General features: G+C 45.7%; 1 protein-coding gene across 1 annotated transcript in view; it reads right to left on the reverse strand.

Annotated features, from left to right (window-relative positions):
• CRIM1 (cysteine rich transmembrane BMP regulator 1) overlaps nucleotides 1-22,490 on the reverse strand; it is a 943,646-nt gene that overhangs the window by 920,287 nt on the left and 869 nt on the right. The window lies entirely within an intron of this gene.

Consider the following 22,490-nt stretch of genomic DNA (forward strand, 5'->3'; position numbering starts at 1 on the left):
TAGAAAGCAATTAACAAGTGGTATGTGCGCACGTTGCTTTTTACCTGCTTTTTACCTGCTTTTTTGCTGCTTTTTCTTCTGCGCTGTTTAATGCCAAAATGGATGTGTTCTTCTATTCAAGCAAAGTCTATGGGAATTTGGGTTTCTTGTTCACACTATGTTGTTCAAAATGCTGCCTTTTTGTGGCAGAACTTTGGTCAAAAACTCAGCTTTGCAGTGCAAAACCCAAATGGCAAAAACAATTGACATGTTGCTTCTTTGAAAAGCTGAGTTTTTGACCAAAGTTCTGCCTCAAAAAGGCAGCATTTTGAACAACATAGTGTGAACAAGAAACCCAAATTCCCATAGACTTTGCTTGAATAGAAGAAGACATCCATTTTGGCATTAAACAGCGCAGAAGAAAAAGCAGCAAAAAAGCAGGTAAAAAGCAGGTAAAAAGCAACGTGCGCACATACCCTTAAATGGGAAATAACAACAGTCATACATATGTAATCACATGCGTGAGTCATTAGTCACAAAAATAGAAACTATTCATTAAAATAAAAGGTATCAAAGAATAAAATAAGTTATGTCCTATACACAAAAAAAAACAAACAAAACATTGATTAGCTGAAATTGTAAAGCCTTCTGCCCATTTTTCTTTAGTTCAATCCCATTATCACGGCAGGGGAGAGAGGCTATACCAGCCATACAGGACAACACACAGGAAGGGGGAAGGAATGCCCTGTAGCTAGGGAAAGGGAGAAGTGGTGACTCCTAACAACAACCTGTAGCTCACGCTCACCGACCCTATACAGGCTCCGCACCCATCACCGAGCTGGATACCTGGGGCCCTGTCGTCCGCTGGCAAATGGGCACTAAGTAGGGATGGAGGGTATGAGGGCTTTAGGCAAAACCACTAACACTAAAGGAAGAAAGAAGGGAACAATACAAGGGAAACACGACTGCAATCACCAGGTAGACAGCAAATCACAAACACTTATCTGAGATATAGGCAGCCACCACAGACGTCTCTGGAGCAACAGGAGACAACCACAGCAAAGAAAAACTATAAACCGCACCTGACCTAATAATAAAGGAAGTCAGAGGATAGCAACTGAGAGGCAGGATGACCGTTCTCCAGGATAGTCCACTGCAGAAACGGAACTGTCAGAAGACACGTACTGCCAATCTGTGTGATCTTCCAGCACTCACTGCCACTGGATTGACAGCCGGCTGTGATACCTCCGTGACACACATGCCACCAAAACAGCTTTAACACATCAAGGCATGGACTACACAAACCCTTTAAAAAGTGTTCTGTGGTATGGGACAACCAGGTAAGGCGGCTTTCACACTACGTTTTTTTAACATGCGTCATTAACGTTTTTTTGCTGTAAAGCGGATCCTGTTTTTACAAAGAAAAACGCATCTGTTATTTTGCAGGATCCTGCCACTTGAAGTTTATGGGCGGGCATTGAAGTCATGTGATCAGGAGTGAGGGGAACTGAACGTGATAGACTAGGAGCCGGCATCTGACAGCTACAGACGCTGGTAACCAAGGTAAACATCGGGTAACTAAGTGAAGTGCTTTGCTTGGATACCCGATATTTACCTTGGTTCCGAGCGTCTGTAGCTGCTAGGAGCCGGGCTGCCTGCTCCCTGCACATGTAACCAAGGTAAACATCGGGTAACTAAGCGAAGTGCTTTGCTTGGTTACCCGATATTTAACTTGGTTACGAGCGTCCGCCGCTCTCAGACGGGGGAGAGAGGTAGGGGGGAGAGAGGGAGGGGGGAGAGAGGGAGGGGGGAGAGAGGGAGGGGGGAGAGAGGGAGGGGGGAGAGAGGGAGGGGGGAGAGAGGGAGACTGATCACGTCAGGCTGCTTTCTGGGCATGCTCAGTAGAGCAAGCAGGATCCTGTCTATCAGCATGCCAGCGTTCACATACGTTTGCGTGCAGTATAGTCAGGATCCAGTGAAAAAAAGTATTTGGACGCAACTTTAAAAAAGTTAAAAAACTGCAAGTCGCTGGATCCGCACTATAACGCACGCAAACGCATGTGAACACATGTTGACGCAAGTCCTTTGAAATGAAAACGCATTTGCACTGGATCCGTTTTTGCGTTAAAAAAACGTAGCGTGAAAGCAGCCTTATCAGCAGCAGAACCTTTAAAGTATTACCTATAGCCGGCCTGGGGCTGCCCTTTTTATTCAAAGAAAAAATATAAAAACCCCAGACCGGTGATTTTTCTAATTAATCCGGCCAAGAACAACATATGCAAGAAGTTTGTATGCTCTGCCCATGTTTGTGTGGTTTTCCTCCGGGTTCTGCCCACACTCCAAAGACCATACTGATAGGGAGTTTAGATTGTGAGCCCCAATGGGGACAGTGAGCACTGTGCAATATGATGGCACAATATAAGCAAACCATAATAAAATGAATGAATAAATGTAGAGTATGTTCTAAGTGCTCAGAAGTAACACTAAACTCCCCCACGGCCAGATTTTGCTAGAAAGATCCTCCAGGTTGTGGGATTCCTGCATGCTGAGTTGGACCCCACAACCCTCTAAGTCACTCTCACAGTGAGTGAGATCTCGCTCCTTGTACTAGAAACACTGGGGTTGCTAAATGGAGACCAGTCACTCTGCATAACCAAGAAGTTGAGGCCTCACTTTTAAAAGAAGAAAGGGTTCTAGACAAGGCGGAAACACTCGTTCCTGTTATAGAACAGGCAGGGAATTGTGTTACCTCACAGAAAGAAGCAGCTGTAAGCCCTTGTTGTGTCGTCTGTACAACCACTTATTCTTCAGCTGGCCATGAGCTTTGGTATGCTCCAACCATATTCCTGAAAAATGGACAGTAAATACCTGGGCACATTTGTACGCTTCTCTCAGCTCAGGAACATTTTTTAAACACATCCAATTGCTGTACTTATTATTATTCCAAGCTCAGTTCATTAAAATGTATTAAATCCGTCACAATGAGTCATTTATTGGGAAATTAGTCCATTGCTTCTGCATACAATCTGAAACTAAACTATTGTTTACAAAAATATAGCCAAGGCTTGATGCATCATCTATACATTAAATATTCCTTAATGGCTTTTTCAACCTAAACACAATCTCAGAAAAGAAATTTGATACAATACAAGTAGCTTTGAAAAGACAAATCAGGTTTCCTTCAGAAATAAAATTCATACAGACATAACAGATATTCTACATTATATATCAGGCATGTTTTATTATAAGATGACACAAACAGCTTACGCTTATTAGCACACCAGTGAAGATGCTAGAGTATTCGATCTGTAGCATTTTTATCAGAGTAAAATTAAAATAGGTTTCATGTATTCAATCGTCAACATCTCAACTTTGACTATCACAATTCCTTCCTCCTACCTTTACAGATTGAAAGCCATCAAAGGCAGCTCCCGCTCTTCTTCCCAGTCTGTAACTCAATCAAGGGGTTGTTTATGGTGAACCCCTGCGTAAAGAGAGCCTGTCATATAGAAAACCATATTAACCTGCAGATATGGAGTTAATCTACAGATTAATAGCGTTCTAAAGCTGCCTGGCAGCCGCACTGAAAGCAGGGCTACTCGGAGGAAATAAACGTTATCATTTCCGGAGGCTTTAAGTCATGGAGGTGCATCTTCAGTCACCACTCCGGACACAGCGAGCGACAGCTGTAATCACCCCGGGACTGACGAACAGAGGGCTCAACAGAGCATTAGTTCTAAAGCCGGCGTTACACACAACGATTTATCTAACCATATGTCGTCGGGGTCACAGTTTCCGTGACGCACATCCGGCATAGTTAGCGACGTTGTTGCGTGTGACACCTACGAGCGACTCCGAACAATCACAAATAGGTTGAAAATAGTTGACACGTCGTTCAGTTTCAAAATATTGTTCGTCGTTTGGATCGCAGCCGACATATGTTTGACACCCTGCAAATGACGAACAACATTCAAATGACCGCCTTGGTCAAACAATATATCGCTGAACGATGTTGCGTCGTTTTTGAGATCGTTACGTGTGACCGCTAATAAACGACCTGTGTGTGATCTCGGCAAATCATATCAACGATCTGGGCATGTCACATCGTTTAAGACATAGTCAGATAAATCGTAGCGTGTAAAGCGGCCTTAAGCTGGCTTTCAGTCAGTACCATTGCACGGACACGGACAGCTACCACTGTGTACTGAGCGGTAACTGATGGCACCTCCATGACTGAAAGCTGGAGACTGCCAAGAGGAATAAAGTCCATTTCCTCCCAGTAGCCGAGCCTTCAGTGTGGCGGCTGGGCAGCTTTAGAACATATTAAGCTGCAGATAGACCCCATATCTGCAGGTTAATAGCATTGTTTACATAACAGGTTCCTTTAATTAATTCATGGCACCATAGAAAACGGAAACAGTGGATGCATTGCTCCTGTAATGTAATGGTGTCCTTACAGTAATGTCAGCGCTGCTGCTGACAGCGAGCGAGTGAAGCAACATTGTTGCTCTACAACAAGAAACTATCAGCATTAAAAAAAGGCTGGATGCTTTTCACAACAAATGGCATTCTGGGTAAACATCTAGCAATAATGTAATTTGATTGACCCATGTTTATTTTCATTTTCCATAGGACTGCACCGCCATACATCTCCAACCTCATCTCTGTCTATCACCCTACCTGTATTCTCCATCCTGCAGATCTAAGACTAACTACTGCTATAACCTGAACTTCCCATTCCAAAACTTCTCTCGTGCTGCGCCAGTTCTCTGAAACGTTCTACCACAAGCAATTAATTCCCAGTCCCCACAGGTTTTAAGGGTGTTATAAAAACACATGTCTTTATACAGGCCTTTTGCCTCAACTCCCTGGTCTAACTCTTCAGTTATGCCTGCCTACATTTTCCTTAGAATATGATCCCTCATATCACATCTCTACATTTTCTATGCACTCAATAGCACTTTCTATCTGTACTTAACACAGATATTAGCTGATAACTGGCTCATGCAGCTTGATATGAAAACCCCTATATATTATACTGATGGATGGATGGACCCTACACTTCTTACCTTTTGTGTCCCCCCTATTTCCAGTTAGTTTGTAAGCTTGTGAGCAGGGCCCTCATTCCTCATGTAATTGCTGAATTGTGCTACTCTTTCTTGGTAATGTCTTATATTGTCTGTACATGGCTCCTCTGAATTGTAAAGTGCTGCAGAATATGCCGATGCTATTGATTTTTTTTTTTTAACCTATGCAACTACAGTATGTACTTAAACCTTTCTACCCTATAAAACGTGCTCTTGAATAAATTGGCACTTTAAAAAGGTATTACTAGCTGTCTTACAAAAAAAGTCTTAGGCCTCTTTCACACGGAGAGAAGGAACTTTCTGCTCACCTGTCTTGGTCGCTGCTGTCTGTGGTGCTGAGTTCTCCGCTCTGTGGTCTCTGCCGCTGCGGACTCACTGCTGCTGCTGCTTCCGGCCCGAAAGTGCAGTGAATTTGCGATGAGCATAATGAGCAGGGGTTGGAAGCAAGTGACAGCAGAGGCAGAGACCGCAGCACTGGAGAAGGCGAGTATAGAAATTCAATTTATTCACAGAAACATGGCTTTCTCCGATGAGTGTCACACTGATGTCACACGGATCACATCCTTACAGTCTGTGTGACACCCATGCTGCCGGAGAAAAAAAACGGACATGTCTACGTGTGGAGCACAAGGACACACGGTCCATAGGAAAACACCCATGTATGCACAGACCCTTTGATTTTAATGGATCTACGTATGTCAGTGTCTCCGTTACGTGTGAAAACAGACCTCACAGATAGCGGAGACACAGATGTGTGAAGGGGGCCTTAGGATGTGTGCACATATTGTGTTTTACTGCATTTTTTTTTATGCATTTTGAGTGCAGATTTATCACAAAACCTGAAGGGAATCCTGATGCCAGCAAAGTCAATGAGGTCTCATGCATACGTTGAGAATTTTCTCAGATTTGGTGCAAAAATAAATCTGCAGCATGTAAATTATTTCAGCATTTTTGTTGCAGATCTCACCCATTCTAATGTATGGAAACAATCTGTAGCAAAAATGTGATTATAAAAACAAAAAAAAAAAACAAAAAAAAACAAAACAAAAAAACCAAAATCACACCAAAACGCACGTTTTGTAGCTGGGTTTTTCCTGCCAGGGAGATGCAGAACTGGTGCAGAAATATCAGCACCAAATCCTAAATGTGTGCACATAAAGGGAACCTGTCAGGTGCAATATGCACCCAGAGCCACGAGCAGTTCTGGCTGCATAATGGGAATCCCTGACTAAACTTACTGTATACACTAGCAAAGATAAAGAGAAAAAGTATTTCTAAAGATCGTTTATTATATGCTAATGAGGCCAGGGACTAGTCCCCTGGGCATGAGTTCCCTTGGCTAGTCGGCCCCCTTAGCAGGTAAGCACACCCCTGTGGGTATACTAATATGCTAATGAAAGTGCATGGACGCCACACATACCTCAGTCTTGATGGCTGCCGGCGGAGGATGGATGCGCACTGTGCATGATCTGGAGTCCCCGGGACTTTCGGTCATGTGCACTATACCTCACTAAAGCCGGAAAGCATACACCCGCCATCAATTTTGTGTGCATGATCAGAAGTCCAGGGGACTCCGGATCATGAGCAGTGCACATCCATCCTCTGCTGGCCACCAACAAGACTGAGGTATGTGTGGTGAAGCTGCGCAATCATTAGCATGGGGTGTGCTTACATGCTAAGGGGGTTGACTAGCCAAGGGAACTCATGCCCTTGTGACTTGTCCCTGGCCTCATTAGCATATAAGAAATGATCTTTAGAAATACTTTCTAAAGATCTCTTTATCTATGCTAGTGTATACAGGGACGGTCAGGCAGGGATTAGCAATATGCACCCAGAACTGACCGTGCTTCTGGGTGCATATTGCACCTGACAGGTTCCCTTTAATGATCTTCCACGTTCGGAGATTAAAACCTTGAGGATCATTAGAGGCCAGCTTTACAGTAAATTGAACACATCAATATCTTACCTAAGTTGCATGCACATAAAAAGGTGCTAGAACTGCTACTTAATGTTGTGGTACAGCAGTCATGCTGCAAAATAAACAAACCATATCAATAGGGTAAACATCTTTAGATTTCTACATGGCTGGCTACCTAAGCACTGCAAAATAACTATAGCGCAAGAGTCTTGGTCAAATACAACATCTAAAGTGAAAAAAGCTGACATTTCTGAGTGCACATGTTGCCAAATGATACCTGCCAAGCTAATCAGAGATCAATAATGGTAAGAAATCACTATATCCTAAATTAGAAGTGTGTTTTTGTAAGATGCTATAATGCGGCACCTAAAGACTTCTATAGGCTCTGTGCGCACTGGGAAGTGGAATTTTCTTGAGAAAATTCCGCATGCCCTCAAAGATTACCGCACCCGCGGTAAAAAACCGCGGGAAACCGCACCCGAAAACCGCATGCGGTTTGCCGCGGTTTTACCGCGGTATTATTCGCGGTATTGCCGCGGTTTTGCCGCGTGCGGGTTGGGATGTGCTTTATTGCATTCAATGCAATAAAGCACATTGAAGAAAAAAAAAAAAAAAGTCATTTAATTCTGAGAGTAGATAGACAGAAGAATAGATAGAGGGATAGATAGACAGACAGAGGGATAGATAGATAGATAGAGGACAGATCGCTGCATTTCCCACGGTCGGCAGTGAGTTCACATTACCGGCCGTGGGAAATGACCGGTAATTACCTCTGCTGCTTTCATTCAGCCTGTGTCTGTGACAGTCGCGGCTGGATGTCAGCAGCGCTGGACGTCGGACCTGGATTACGCCGGAGCTTTGTTTGGGGGGGGTTAATAAAATGGTGAACGAGGCTTGTTTGTTTTATTTAAAATAAAGGATTTTTCTGTGTGTGTGTTTTATTCACTTTACTTACGGGTTGATCATTTCAGGTGTCACATAGACGCTGCCATGATCAAGCCTGGGGTTAATGGCGGTGGTCCCCCATCACCATTAACCCCTTGTATTACCTTGCCACCACTGCTACACGGTGGCAAGAAGAGCCGAGGACACGCCGGTATTGTCGCATATTGCATGCGACAGTGCCGGGGCAGCTGCGGCTGATATTCTCGGCTGCCGGAGGGGGAGTGAGGCGGGGGACATTACCCCTGCCCCTCTCCTCCCCAGCCTGAGGATACCGGGCCGCCGCTGTGTGCTTACCTCGGCTGGACGGTAAATATGCAGCGGAGCCCACGTTCTTTGTTTTCTATATTTCCGTTTTCTTTCTATGTGTGTTCTATGTGTCTATGTGATCTATGTGTCTGTGATGTCTGTGTCTGTGATGTGTGTGTGTGTTTACTCTGCACGACTTCCTCTTCCTGTAATGACATCACTTCCCTGCAAAACCGCAAGCAAGTGATGCACATTACCGGAGGTAAACCGCAAAATACCGCAGGGAATAACGCAGGAAAACGCAGTGAACCGCACAGAATTTGCTGCCTGCGTTATTCCCTGCGGGATTTCTTGATTAACATTGAGTCAATGGAGTAAAATCCCGCAGCGCTGTGCGGAAAAGAAGTGACATGCACTTGTTTTTGCTGCGGGATTCCCGCAGCAAAACATGCAGCTGTCAATTTCCGCCCAGTGCGCACAGGATTTTTTTTCTCCATAGGATTTGCTGGTGATTCACTGCAGAGATGTTATGAACATTTTCTGCAGCGAAACATGCAGCAAATCCGCGGCAAAATCCGCGAAAAATCCGGTAAGTGCGCACATAGCCATAGGGTTGTAACATACCTCCATATATCGAAGATTTCATATTTTGAAATGTTTCTGCCAGGTCCAACTAGATAATAATTGAGGCATGTGCTTTCAGATGTCATACGAAAGGTGATATTCTTTTCTAATGGATTGCTTTCAGGGGAAACTATCCCCATAATACGGTGCCGCAGTGTTACATGGCTCTGTAGTATGGAGTCTCAGGAGCTGTACGATCTTCATGCACACGAGCTATCAAACCCCTGGAGTCTAATCAGATTGTAAAAAATTAAAAATCACATTATTCACAACAAAATACAAGCTCCCTTTCTTTAACTAAATTTATAGGGGTTTTTTTAGGGGACGGTTGGGGGGGGGGGGTGCGGTGTTAGCAGTGAAGAGTGGCAGCATTAGTGAAATTGTGTGATGTTCAGTTATGCGCACATAATGATCGCTCGAGTATACCATTTTTTTTTTTACCAAGTTATTGCTAAAAGTGATGTAAGTAATATCTCTGAGCAATGATCACAGGTGCATTAAGGCTCGCCATTATACATGGGTTTCCATTTTTAAAAGCATGAATCATAAAAGAGGGCTATAAATCAGCAGCAAAAAGTAATCTGATTGTGAGGATTGCCGAGCTCACATCAGGCTGCATTAGACCATATACAAATGGCAGAACCATGGCTGCTAATTTTCACCACAGGTAACAAACACCCTCTGATGGGTAATGCTGTAAAGCTCTGCAGCTCACGGCTTTACATGCTTATGCTTTAGCTGCTGTTTAATTAACCACTGTATGGAAAAAAAGAGCAGCGATACTTTACAAGCCCGCTCTATGATTTTCAGATGGTTTAATACCACCATTATTCTCTATGATGTGTAGTCTTGTGAGCAGTACAATATAAGACTGTGGAAAATCATTATCTGCATATGTTAAGTATAGTATATCACAGAAGTGAGTACACCCCTCACATTATTGTAGATATTTTATTATATCTTTTCATGGGACAACACTGATTATATGGCACTTTTACACAGTGTAAAGTAGTCAGGGTACGGCTTGTATAACAGTGTAAATTTGGCATGAACGCTAAATAACTAAACTCACAGCTATTAATGTAAAAACCGCTGGCAACAAAAGTGAGCACACCCCTATGTGAAAGTGGCCAAATAGTGCCAAAAGAGTAAATATTTTTCGCGGGCACAGTTAGGGTACTTTCACACTTGCGTTCAACGCAGTCCGTCACTATGGAGAATAGCGTAGTCCGTTAACGCACTGCGCTATTCTCCATAGACTTGTATGGACTACGCACTGTAATGCAAGTGTCAGCATTGCATCCGCTGGACGACGCAGCGTCGGGCGGAGGGAACGCAGCATGTAACGTTTTTTTGAGCGGCGGAAACCTTTATTTTTCACTGCGCATGCTCATTTTTTTTTATTTTTTTTTTTAAATCACAGAAACTTTATTTTGTTTCTCGGTGGCCGAACGTTCAGTTCAGCGCCCGGCCGCCGGCATGTGAGAGCTCTCAGCTGAGCGCCCGGCAGCCGGCGTGTGAGAGCGCCCAGCTGAGCGCCCGGCCGCCGGCATGTGAGCTCTCAGCTGAGCGTCCGGCAGTCGCCATGTGAGAGCTCTCAGCTGAGCGCCCGGCAGTCGCCATGTGAGAGCTCTCAGCTGAGCGCCCGGCAGCCGGCGTGTGAGAGCGCCCAGCTGAGCGCCCGGCCGCCGGCATGTGAGAGCTCTCAGCTGAGCGTCCGGCAGTCACCATGTGAGAGCTCTCAGCTGAGCGCCCGGCAGCCGGCGTGTGAGAGCGCCCAGCTGAGCGCCCGGCCGCCGGCATGTGAGAGCGCCCAGCTGAGCGCCCGGCCGCCAGCATGTGAGAGCGCTCAGCTGAGCGCCCGGCTGCGGGCATGTGAGAGCGCTCAGCTTAGCTCCCGGCTGCGGGCATGTGAGAGCGCTCAGCTGAGCGCCCGGCTGCGGGCATGTGAGAGCGCTCAGCTTAGCTCCCGGCTGCGGGCATGTGAGAGCGCTCAGCTTAGCTCCCGGCTGCGGGCATGTGAGAGCGCTCAGCTTAGCTCCCGGCAGCCGGCATGTGAGAGCGCTCAGCTTAGCTCCCGGCAGCCGGCATGTGAGAGCGCTCAGCTTAGCGCCCGGCAGCCGGCATGTGAGAGCGCTCAGCTTAGCGCCCGGCAGTCGCCATGTGAGAGCGCTCAGCTTAGCGCCCGGCAGCCGGCATGTGAGAGCGCTCAGCTTAGCGCCCGGCAGTCGCCATGTGAGAGCTCTCAGCTGAGCGTCCGGCCACCGGGTGATCAGCTGATCCTTCACAATAGTCTGCTGCCGGTAAAACTGTAAAGAAGAAAAAAAAAATTAAAAAAAAAAAAAAAAAGCTTTCCGTTTTGTATGATCCGTTGCATCCGTTGTGCCATTATATGCAACGCATTCGTTGCATCCATCACACAACGCAATGTAACGGATGCCGTTCAAGGCAAGTGTGAAACTAACCTTATTGTCAAGCACTGCTTTAATTCTCACATGCATGTAGATCATTACCGTGTTTCCCCGAAAATAAGGCCTAGCAGGAATTTTCGGGGTAAGGCTTAAATATAATCCCTACCCCAAAATTAAGCCCTAGTTGCGGTTCAATAATGAGGTGTCCGTGCAGCTAAAAAAAAACTTAAAGAATACTGCAAGACACTTCATTATAGAAAAGACACTCCCAAAAGAAAGAAGACAGACGACCCCGCAATCATACTCAGCATGCACTGAACGGGAGAACCTGCAGTGGAACACACATATACACACACGAGATCGCACATATAAAACCACATCCAGCGATACCGATTGCATCCTACCAGCAGAAGATCCTGGGACGCAGTGCAGTGGAGCTCTTACTCATGCATGTGTGAGGTGATACCCATGTGACCAGAAGGGGCGGGGCCTCAGCCAACTGAAAAATGTTGCTTCCTGGTATCAGCTTTGTTGGCTGAGGCCCTGCCCCTTCTGGTCACATGGGTATGACCTCACACAGGTCCTGCTAGTCAAAATAAAATGTATTGTATAAGGCTCTGTGCGCACTGGGAAATGGAATTTTCTTGAGAAAATTCCGCATGCTCTCAAAGATTACCGCACCCGCGGTAAAAAACCGCGGGAAACCGCACCCGAAAACCGCATGCGGTTTGCTGCGGTTTTACCGCGGTATTGTTCGCGGTTTTGCCACGTGCGGGTTGGGGTGTGCTTTATTGCATTCAATGCAATAAAGCACATTGAAGAAAAAAAAAAAATACATTTAATTCTGATAGTAGATAGACAGAAGAATAGATAGAGGGATAGATAGATAGATAGACAGATAGATAGAGGGATAGATAGAGGACAGATCGCTGCATTTCCCACGGTCGGCAGTGAGTTCACATTACCGGCCGTGGGAAATGACCGGTAATTACCTCTGCTGTCTGCTGCATTCAGCCTGTGTCTGTGACAGTCGCGGCTGGATGTCAGCAGTGCAGGACGCCGGAGCCGGAGCTGTGGATGTCGGAGTGGTGGATTACGCCGGAGCTTTGTTTGGGGGGGGGTTAATAAAATGGTGAACGAGGCTTGTTGGTTTTATTTAAAATAAAGGATTTTTCGGTGTGTTTTTTTCACTTTACTTACGGGTTGATCATGTCAGCTGTCACATAGACGCTGCCATGATCAAGCCTGGGGTTAATGGCGGTGGTCCCCCATCACCATTAACCCCTTGTATTACCTTGCCACCACTGCTACACGGTGGCAAGAAGAGCCGAGGACACGCCGGTGCTGCCGCATATTGCATGCGACAGTGCCGGGGCAGCTGCGGCTGATATTCTCGGCTGCCGGAGGGGGAGTGAGGCGGGGGACATTACCCCTGCCCCTCTCCCTCCCCAGCCTGAGAATACCGGGCCGCCGCTGTGTGCTTACCTCGGCTGGAAGGTAAATATGCAGCGGAGCCCACGTTCTTTTTTCCCTATATTTCCGTTTTCTTTCTATGTGTGTTCTATGTGTCTGTGTCTATGTGTTCTATGTCTGTGATGTCTGTGTGTGTCTGTGATGTGTGTGTTTACTCTGTGCACGGCTTCCTCTTCCTGTAATGACATCACTTCCCTGCAAAACCGCAGACAAGCGATGCACATTACCGGAGGTAAACCGCAAAATACCGCAGGGAATAACGCAGCAAAACGCAGTGAACCGCACAGAATTTGCTGCCTGCGTTATTCCCTGCGGGATTTCATGATTAACATTGAGTCAATGGAGTGAAATCCCGCAGCGATGTGCGGAAAAGAAGTGACATGCACTTGTTTTTGCTGCGGGATTTCCGCAGCAAAACATGCAGCTGTCAAATTCCGCCCAGTGCGCACAGGATTTTTTTTCTCCATAGGATTTGCTGGTGATTCACTGCAGAGATGTTATGAACATTTTCTGCAGCGAAACATGCAGCAAATCCGCGGAAAATCCGCGGCAAAATCCGGTAAGTGCGCACATAGCCTAATACTTATGCTAATTCTAACAGGGGGAGGAGATAACTATGAATACCCCCCAGATATTATCTGATCCTCAGCTGCTGTCACTCAAGAAGCTGATTTTATAAACCTTACTTTCTTGGATTTCAAAATCTAAAACATCCGAGCTGACCACTAAAGGTATGTATAGAATCAGCCTGATAGTGCCAGTATACTGGCTTTAGGTTATATACGAAAATCCTGGTGATTGGTTCCTTTAAGTAATGCAATGAAGACCGGATTTGGAGGCTGACCTGTACGCGCTTCAGGATAGTGGCACCAGCTCTGACTGTTCAACAAAAATTAGCTTGAGGCTGTGTGTGCGAGTTTTTTGTTGCAGATTTGGTGCAGTTGGTTGATAAAATCTGCCTGTATCCTTATGCCAGCAATGTCAACGAGAATTCTGAAGTGCTGTGCACACTTTGCGTCTTTTTTTTTTTTGCATTTTTGGGTGCATAAAAAAATCTGCAGCATGTCAATTGTTGGTGCGTTTTTTAGTCCTTCCAGGAATTGATTTAACAAAAAACAAATGTCGGAGGCGGAGCCGGACATGGCTAAGTGAGGACACTGTTTTCCTGAGCTCCTCTCTACATTCTTCCATAAAGCCGGTTTTAACTTCAAAATGGGCAAATCCTCCACTAAAAAGAACAAACCCTGCACCCCAGGGCGCCCACCTACATCCCAGAGCAACATCGGAGCATATCTTACCCGCTCCCGGGAGCTCAGGGCCGTTTCACTACCAGGGCGGGAATTGAGGCCTGCAGACCCTAAGCCTGTTTCTGACCTGGTGCCCGAAGCTGCTACAGCCACAGAAAACCAGAGGAGAGGAGAAACAACGGGGAGCCCCCGTGGTGTGGAGGGTCTCCCGGCCGGTCCCCCGATGGCGGTGAATGGAGCGGCGATGAGCCCAGCGGCGCCTCTGCAAGATGGCGGCCGCGTATCTGGAGAGCGTGGATCGGCGGTGGAGAAGGGGGTACCCGCGGCTGCTGCCCTGCAGGCCGCGCGCTCCGCTGCAGCCCAGCTGGGACCGGAGAGCCAGCATAACTCACCTGCGACCGGCGCTGGTGGAATCCGGGAGGCGGGGACTGGCAGACGTGAGGTACACGTGGGCCTGGGCAGCAGCGGGCGCTGAGGAACCAGTTGCTGCGCAGTGAAGCCGACCGGCAGGAACCTCCATTATCACCTCCATCGTCATCATCAAACACAGGTGCTGTTGCCGGGGGAGAGAAGGGTATAATGACCAACCCTAAGGGACTGCCTGGCGGTATCACCCAGAAGCAGGGACAGCAGGGGGTCCTGATGGACGGGGCTCGGCCTGGGGGCAACAGTATTAACCTCAGCCATACCTTCTATATGGAGGTCCCACAGCCCCCGGGAGGGGGAGGGGGAGGGGGGGGGGGAGTGCTGGAGAAGGAGGGAGGCCACAGCACAGGAGCCCCTGGTGGATCGTGATATCCCCCACACCCTCAAGGAGCTGGTCCACGGGATCCTCCTGGGCTGAACACCTGTCGGGCACTGATGGGGATCTAGAGAGGGGCACACTGATCCATTCATTCTGAAGTTCTGTCAGGAGCAATGAGACCAAATTCTTGCAACTTATGACCCAAGTTATACTACTAAATACTAACCTTGTCTATATACATTTTGGAGCCAGTGGGAAAGCGATGAAAAATAAAAAGCTGAAATAAATCATTGTCTTATATTATTTCAATTTCTTCAAATGTAGTAGTGATCCTAACTGAGCTGAGGGTCGGTGTTTAAATGTTACGATGTGTGTATAATGACATGAAAATGGCATCATTGCTGTACTAGGATGTGGCTCTAAAGGGTTACTCCTCTTCTTACATGCATTTGTCCATAAAGTGCTTCCACCACTTGGCATTTGTTAGGCCATAATGACGCTTAGGCCGGCTTCACACTTGCGATTAACTCGCACTAGTGCAATGCGAGAAAATCTCGCATTGCACTCGGACCCATGTTAATAAATGAGGCAGCTCCCATCTGCTATTTTTTTTCTCAGTCCAAATCGGACTGAAAAAAAAAAAATAAATAATCGCAACATGCTGCGTTTTGGTGAGTTTCTCGCACGAGTCTCTTCAATGCAAGTCTATGGGTGGGTGAAAAAAAAAGGATGTCACACGGACAGCACATACACCATCCTACTGACATGCGTTTTTCTCAATACGTTTCACACATGTAGCAGAGAACAATGTAAATGCTCCTGTACATAACAGTACATGAATAGCAGCTGCTGAGGGTAAAAACTGATTGCACACTGACAGCACACTGATGAAATGTGAACTAAAATCCTCTGACTTTCCAGCATGAGAATCGGACCGATTTTACACTCGCAAGTGTGATTCCAGCTTACAATAAGTAAAACACTAGTACACGTGCACACCCAGCTCTCTCGCATCAGCTACCCATCACTGACATTTCCAGGGCAACACAGAGGCAAATCTTTCCCTCTGAGGTTGTGGATACTTTTATAGCAGCATAGAACAAGCTTATTAAGTTTTAGATGTCATATACAAAAGGTAAAGTGCTAGCAAAATCTAAAAGATATACACAAATATACGCTTATATTTCAAGCATACTCCAAAATCCCTGTAAAATCATGCTAGGGCTTATTTTCGGGGTTGGTCTTTTTTCGGGGGGGGACTATTTTCAGCAGTAACCTCCCAGTGGAATAATAGGACTGATATGTATCCTAGTATATTTTTACCATCCTAGACACACCAAACTTGACTATAAGAAATCCATAGTTCAAATGGATATTACATTTCTGTGGTTTGCCAAAGCAATAAATCCTGGAGTATGGAACCACAGAACCAATTTGTTCACTGATCACAACGACATCTGTGGATTGTTTTGAAACTGGATGATAACAAAGATGGCAGTGTATTCTGATGTACCTGGCGTGGGCCAATCTTCATAGGAGCAGTGGACTTTTCTTGTTCGCCTATGTTAAAGAGGACGCACACAACATTTGGGCTTCCTGTAGACTCGCCTCATATCTAATGTTATTTCCGTGTTGACATTGCTATAGTTGTGCAGTGATTTGGGATTTTTGACAAGCAAGAGAGTTTTCTATGTCGGCAAATCATCAGTGTAGTGTGTTAAGCAACTGGCTAAATTGCTAATTTCAATAACTAAGCCAGCCCCTTTCCCTGTCTTAGCCGAGTCAGACATAGAAGGAGGCTGGCTTAGGCTGCTTTCACACCTCCGGTTTCTGCAATGCGGCACACTCCGGCACTTTGCAGGAAAATTGCAACCGGTTTTTTTTGCTGCCGGTTGCGATTTTCCTGCATAGACTTTAATTAGTGCCGCATTGTGCCGCATGGCCTTGCGTTCCATCCGGTTTTTGCCGCATGCGGCAGATTTAGCCGATGCGGCGGCCGGATGGAACGTTGCCTGGCACGTTTTTTCGTGCGGCAAAAAAAACGCATCGCGCCGCATTCGGCCGATGCGGCGCATTTTTCAATGCATGCCTATGGCGGCCGGATGCGGCAATAACCGCATCCGGCCGCCACATGCGGTTTTTGCCACTGCGCATGCCGCAAACGGCAAAAACCGGACTGGCCGCAAAGGAAAAACTTATGCAAAGGATGCGGTGTTTTCACCGCATCCGTTGCATAGCTTGCACAGCCGGATTGAGCCGCAGAGCTCAAGCCAGATGTGTGAAAGCAGCCTTAGTTACCAAAACAAGTCTGGTACCCAGAAGCCTCACACACAGCAATGACCAGATTCCAAAAAAGAAAAAGTCTTTCTTGAGTCAACCAGGAGCCAAAAATGGACCAGCTCAGTGTTTGATGTTGTGCTGTTCAATGTTCAGAGACCTATACAAGCAATCTAAAAATTATTATTTGCTGTGCGTGTGTCAAAGACACTGTATATACCACAAGCAAAGTTAGATGATGTTTACAACAGACACACATCAGTATCAAAATGATCCCCTAAATTAAGCTTCAATGACCTTCCGTTTTATTAATTTGCTGTTGATCCTATTGGTGGTATCCATATCGCAACAATATTTTGATAGACTAAGGGATATAGGGTATATTTACATTTACAAAGTTAGTGGCTAGGTTGCAGTGGAATGCCTGCTTCAAAATGATGTGCAGTTTAGGCCGCGCTCACATCAGCGGTATTTTGCCGCTAAACCGGATCTGGCACAAATGCGTTTCACTTCAATGCATTTCCTATGGACTCACCGCAAGATCCGATCACATGCGGTTGTGTATGACGTACGTATCCAAATGTGATCGGATCTTGCCGCGAGTCCATAGGAAATGCATTGAAGTGAAACGCATTTGTGCCGGATCCGGTTTTGCGTAATAAAAACTGGAAAGGAAGAGCCAATAAATGAGGGATCAACCAGACCACATATCAAATAGAAAATTATTGCGAAGTTTATTGTAAACAAAAAACAAACCAAATGTTACATGCAAAGGGTGACAAAGCCACTAACAGATCACAAACAGGATTAAAAACAATTAAAAAAAACCACACACATCCGTAGACCACCAGACAATGTCAATATACAATACATTTAATCAAATTCAAGTATGGTATAAGTAAGAGGCTAAATATCACAGATAAAACAGGAAGTACATAAGGGGTAAAAATAACCAATGGCCAAGTTGCCAATATCAGGGGAAAGGAATAGTACCCCCCAAATTACCCCAAACAGTACACAAGAAACCACAGGAAAAAACTGGTATTGAAATCTAACGAAGCTAATAAATGCAATCTGCTTGCGGGTTTGTGCACAAAGGAGCCGCAGCAGGGTTCAGTGGGGGGGGAAATATCACATAACATCCTAGATAATGAGCCTGTGGAACAAAGCCTCTAAATACTTATATAACCCGGTGGTCCACGGCCACACGCGTATCGTCACTTGGTGACTTCATCAAGGGCAGCCGGATCCAGTTTTGCGGCAAAATACCGCTGATGTGAGCGCGGCCTTACTGGTAACAAATGTGATATTTCAGATGCAGTCTCCAATTTACCTTAACTGCTATATAAAAAAAAAGGGACTGTCACTAGGTTTTTGCAACCTAATCTGAAAGCAGGATAATGTAGAGGCAGAGATTCCAATTCCAGCGGTGTGTCACGTACTGTGCTGCTTTGTGTAGTTTTGATAACATCACTGTTTAATCAGCAGTAGATCATCATTAGAGATGAGCTTGCGCAAGCAATGCTGTGCTCAGGTCCGCTCGGTGCTCAGCCCTGTGCGAGCCACTTGCAGTGTTTAAACGGCTCGCACAGGGGGTAACAACAGCATGATTAGATATAGTATGCAAGCCAAACTTTTTGGGAAAAAGCCCTTCCACCCTCTTCCGGGAGTGATCTGCTTATGGCTGGCTGGATGTGGGTGAAGCCTGAAACTGTCAATCAGTGAGGCAAGATCGAACCAGTGGAAGCTTGACTCCTTTGCTGCCAGCGAACAGAGCCTCCTCGGAACCACTCATCTCTAAGGACTACTTGGCTTGCTGCCAGGTAGTCCAGCATATTCATGAGCTCTGTGTAACTGCTAGATCTGCAGCAGAGAAAACACTGATTTTATCAAAATGGCAGCAAACAGCTCAGTAAGTGACACATCGCATAAATTAGAGTCTGTCTCTACATTATGGTGCTCTCAGATGAGGGAGCAAAAACCTGGTCCCTCATGCGTCAAACAGAGGGCCTTTTTTTAGCTACATCTAGTGCTACAAATGCATATAATCAATTAAGTAAACATATGTAGTCTCTATATACAGATATAAGCAGTTTACCAGGTTGGACTAAAAGAAACAGTGACTTTCAAAGTGACACTTTAATACGAGACCTACATATAGTGGGTGGGCAAGACCTAAGACAGAGGGCAGCAAGATCAGACTACACAGGATTTGTTAGTAGTCTGTCTAATCATGCATATGAGCAGTATATAGAAAGGAGCAGAAATAAAACCTATTTGCAAAGTCTTTTCATTTTCAGACACAGTACATAGGGGCAACATTTGGCTTAATAAGTGTTGGTGTCAGCCTGACATCTGGGTACCACCAGCTGGGGATGTGTCCTTGTGGTCTGAAACTATCCAATCAGTGCTGTTACGGAGACAACCCAGTGAAAAAAGGAATAGCAACACTCAATTGGAAGTTTATTTAATTTTAAGGAGAAATAACAAAGAAACAGCGCAGCAGAGAGTTCTAAGAAAATATGCTGCACAATAGGTTTTTAATGGAGAGTAAAAGAAATAACTGAAACGGACATAACAGTGGTGACACACCGCAGATGCCATGAAAGTATAGCAGATGAGGGTCCCAGCAATGGCACCTGCCTTTATCCCCTTCACTCTCTGCTGTCAGTGGAGTGGTGGGCGCCAGAATTCCCAGAAAAATAAATAGGAATTCAGATCCCCTCTCTACTGTAAGGGTCAGGGCCTACGTTTTCATGGACGGGACCTGCCATAGTTGTACAATATAGGAATACCCCTTTAAGCCTTGCATTCCTACGTTCAGTAGACCTTCCGGAAACATTGTTTATCCCATTCCCTCTTCTCTTCTTCAGAGACCTAACCTACTAAAACCAAACATACCATTTAATATGACTGAGAGCTGATTAGTATGAAGTACAGTGAGCGATCTTGCAATTAAATTTGGAGGTTTAGTGGTCAAGTACACATAACTGAAAACAGAAGAGGCAATTTACAGTAAGGCTGCTGTTTGCGGTGACCTTAGGCTCCTTTCCGTGGAGCAGTAAATGATATTCAGAATGTATCTTGTTCTGTCCACAAGACAGTGCAATGGACTTAAGTCTGACAGGAGAGTAGGGATGAAGGCAGTGAAAATCAGCATTAAACATCTGCCGGTGACTTACAGAAGCCTCAGGAGACCTTTTCCTGCTAAAATACAAGACACGTTGGCCTTGAAATGGAATCACTTTAGATAGATAGTATCAAGCAATTCCTACTTCCTTTCTTCAGGAAGAGCTAATCTCTGCAGTATGTGCATGGAGCCCCAGTATGTGCCATTAAAGTGAAATACATTTTGAGCCTAAATCTCCCAGTAATATCGTCCTAGGGTGTTATATCCCCAGGCTATGCTGCCAGCATCAGCAAACACTCCAACCAAGGTGAATGTGAAGCTCCGAGCAAAGCTATTATGGTGGGATTTTTTTAGTTTTTAAAAGGGGCAAAGAATATGAATCATAATAAATGCCATTCATCAGTGAGGCCATTCACGCCATACAGAAATAGTACTGGTTATGTGGATGAGGACTGGACCAGCTTCATAAGACCGTCTACAACCAGTCAAGTGGCTGGCCCTGGATTATGTCCACCCATCTTCTTAATAAGTGAACAGGGGGTGCTCATCTTTGCACAAAAAATAACTTTTTATCCTTCTTTAAAAGGCTTCTTAGTAGCATGTGCTCCCAATACAAATCAATGATGATCTGCGACTTCATGCCATGAACCAAGCAGACACAGGCTGTATACAGGATAGCATGGCCTAAACTTTACAGGTCTAGTCCCTGGGTGTCAGAGCAGATGAGCAAATGCTGAAAGTACATGTATTCAATTGCAATAAAGATGGGAAAGTGATCTGTAATCAGGCGGATCAGCGGGACACCTCCGATATTTCAGCACTGTGCTACCGTGCAACCTGTTGAGTTAACAGAGCAGATATATGGGGAAGATAACCATCGATTGCCTTCTGATTCTGCCTTGAACAATCGGGACCACAGGTCATCTGCAATTATTTTTATAGAAGGTATTCCCATCACATTTCAAGAGCTTCTCAATCAATTGAATTAGCCAGACTGGAGCTCACTTTATAAACCAAAATCACTTGTTAATTATCGGTCCTACTGCTGAGTCGGCGGTGATGGATCCATATACATGTATATTTAATACACATTCTATACATATGTATACCCGCAGCCGTGACCTGGACTATAACCTGCCATGTGCTTCCTACACAAGTCTTCCTTTCACACTTCCTCCATTTCCAGTCCCTTCTCTGGTGATTTGACAGCTGTCAAACAGGCTTTTCCTTTTATTATTCGCATATTATAGCAGATTACCACATGTACAACATACCAAGAGAAGGATCAGCTCTCCTGTATACTGATAATCGCAGCAGGTATAATGCAGAATGGAGACCTGTACTGGGCACCACTATTGGTGATACTAGGTATAATGGGTTAGCTCAGGATTTACATGGGGCTGCAGATAAACCTACAGACATCACACCTGAGATCACATGGTGCACAAACAATGCAGCCCCAAAGACAGACAGTGTTGTGCCCCTCCATACTGGCACGCTGCTGTCCCCCTGGCGATTTCCTTATCATATGAATTCCCCTGGCATTGATGCCATCCTCCCCATCCCATCTGCGCACAAGCGTCTCAAAATTGCCATCAACTCTGCCCTGGCAGCATCTTCCACCTGATCTGGCCCAGTATCAGCATTCCAGAGGAGCAGGCAGCCCTGTTATTAATGGTGCACGGTGTGTGAGTGTACATTACACTGATTCACTGGCCGCTCGCACATTGGCACCCCTGGCACCATCATAATGAGATCTCTACCTCCTCAGCAATCTGACTGAAGATGAGGGAGCGACTATTGATGTGCGACACTCACATCCCACAGGAACGCAGCCGATGTGCTGCACACAGGCATGCCATAGACAGGATCGGGGATTGTGCTCACAAAAAGAACAGAAAAACAAACAAAAAAAACAAACACCTTTTCTTTGTCCCTGTGGATTAATTGTGAAGAACACATCATGTAATGTATAAGATATTGGAAGAACACAATCCTGTGCCAAATCCAGACTGAAGCACGTGCAATTTACTGCTACAGACCAGCACATGGGACCAGCATCCACCTAGTGCCACCACCACAGTGCCACCATCATCATCATGCCACCATCAGTGCCTCCCTCATAGTATCTTCATCATCATAGTGCCACCATCATCACACTGCCAGACTGCCACCATAAATCATAGTGCCACCATATTATAGTGCCTCCATCATAATGGCACCACAGTGCCACCATCATAGTGCCTCCATCATAATGGCACTGACAAAGTGCCATCATCATAGTGCCATTGTCATAGTGTCACCACAGTACCACCATCATATCATAGTGCCTCCATCATAGCACCACCACCATAGTGCCAGCATCTCACTGCCACCATCATCATAGTGGCACCATCCATCATGTCCCC

This window comes from Anomaloglossus baeobatrachus, chromosome 3, assembly GCF_048569485.1.
Source record: "Anomaloglossus baeobatrachus isolate aAnoBae1 chromosome 3, aAnoBae1.hap1, whole genome shotgun sequence".
In the NCBI taxonomy this organism is placed as follows: Eukaryota; Metazoa; Chordata; class Amphibia; order Anura; family Aromobatidae; genus Anomaloglossus; species Anomaloglossus baeobatrachus.